We start from the raw sequence: 2,068 nt of genomic DNA, 5'->3' as shown, positions 1-2,068 counted from the left end.
CAATCTTAGATTTCTCTGGTAACCCGGTAGCCCTGGTAAAAAAAAAAAAGAAAAAAGGAGACATCAGTGCTCCCCATGCAAAAAGTGACTTTCCTTGTTGCTCCAGATGCAGGACTAATTTTCTATGCAAGGTTTTCAACCATGCTGATTCCAATGGTGCTCTTTTCACTTCAGTCTGACGCCATCTTTGAGAGATTTCAGTTTTTTAACCACCATAAATTTTTTTTTCGCAATAAAGATTTACTTTTAAGATTAACGAAAATAATATTTATAATTGCTGAATCAGTGTCAGATGGAAATTGTTGCTCAATAGAAAGTTTTTTTTTCAAACCATGTTTTTCAACTTTTGGTTACTAGGGGCTGTGTTTCACTCTTTACTAGGTTGCAGCTACTGCTGCAACGGTGACTAGTAATAATAAACTGTATATTTGATATATATTACTAGTAATTGTCTTAAAGCTCTATAATTCAAGATTTTATTTCAGTGTAATTTTTATTTTTATTCTTATAAATTTAATAAGAATGATAAATTTTGCCTATTACATTGACGCTTCCATGACGCTTAATAACGTAAGCTTTAAGGCAAGCAAAGCTTAATAACGTAAGCTTTTGTGCCACGTGGCACTTTTAGAAGGTGTAATTTATAAAAAAAAAAAACACGTAGACATGAACAATAGCTTTAAAATGAGCCACTAAGCATCTCTCTTAGGTTTAACTTTCAAAAACAAATATGGTTAAGTTCACCCCTAAAAACGTCATAAAAAAGTGAAAAAAATGTCTATTTTATATTTACATTTAACAAAGGAAGACTCCAGAGAGTAGAATGGGATCTGTTGTTTTATTGTTATTATTTTGACCCCAGGAGCGGTGAAGACATTGCTCTATCGGCTGTTTTCCTGGATGAACAGGAGCAGAAGTTAAAGAATGGAGCAGATTAGGCTTGTTGTACGCTGGCTAGATAAGCCTAATCTTTATAAAAATCAATCATTAAATAATCAAATTATCCACATTCAATTCAAACTACTTTCGACTTTCTATCTTGCATTCGTTACAGATCTGAAGTTGAAAAATTTTCAACTTTGTAATTAGTTTGCCTCACACAGCTTAAGTGGCTTACGCCACAAATCTTATGGGACTTACCGACCTCAATTGAACCACAGTAAAACACCTTAGCTAAATAGCTAATGTGAAACTGACACAAGGAAAATTTGAAAATACTCCGAAAGGATTTTCAGATTACTTAGTACTTTTTATTAGGCAAGGTTGCCAGAGGCAATGCGAAATTTCTATTAATTGACCGAAATAGTATATCCTTTTAATACTTTTTGTGGAAGAAGAGTATTTTTGTCCTGATTCGCATTATTTTTTTTTTGTCAATGTGCATTTAATCAATTCCAAATTGTATCACGCTGTTTTTGATTTATACTGTTTTCACATCATATTGAATTTAATATTAGGAATTCTTAGGATTGTGCAGTAAGCTTCTTCACGAGTGAAAACTATCGCCTAGCCCCGATTTAGCAAGATCATACAGATTAGCTTATTCTCGAGCAAAGTCTTTACTAAAGGACTACTTTTTGTATGATTGAATCTTATGCGGTGTGAAGTCATATATAAACATCGTATATCCTCACTAAAGGGATATTTATTGCATGATTGAATCGTATTTGATGTAAAGTCACTTAAACATGTTGCATTTGTTTTGACTCTATGCTTTCAGCTGTAAAATTTAAGATCAAATAACTTAAGCTAATATTACCCAGAAAGTTAAGAAATCTGCTAATAAAATGCACCGAAATAAAAATTCACCAACTTTTGAAAAGCCTAATTGACACGCTTACCGGGTAATAAAGGGATTACATAAAAAATTTGCTCTTAGTAATTTCTTCAGGATTTGAACTTGATAGCATGAGCAACTTCAAAGGAATAGACATGGATATACATTTTGGAGACTAATTTAAATTTTTCGCAAGAAGTCGGAATGTTAACTGCATCTAGCTCTACTCTAGCTGCTACTTCAAAGTGGCAGCTAGCTGCTACAAAAGAATATTGTTCTGCGCTTTATATC

Source organism: Artemia sp. Qi Xiang Cuo, unplaced genomic scaffold (assembly GCF_049724085.1).
Source record: "Artemia sp. Qi Xiang Cuo unplaced genomic scaffold, ASM4972408v1 HiC_scaffold_2939, whole genome shotgun sequence".
NCBI lineage: Eukaryota > Metazoa > Arthropoda > Branchiopoda > Anostraca > Artemiidae > Artemia > Artemia sp. Qi Xiang Cuo.
Note: the sequence above shows the minus strand (reverse complement) of the source record.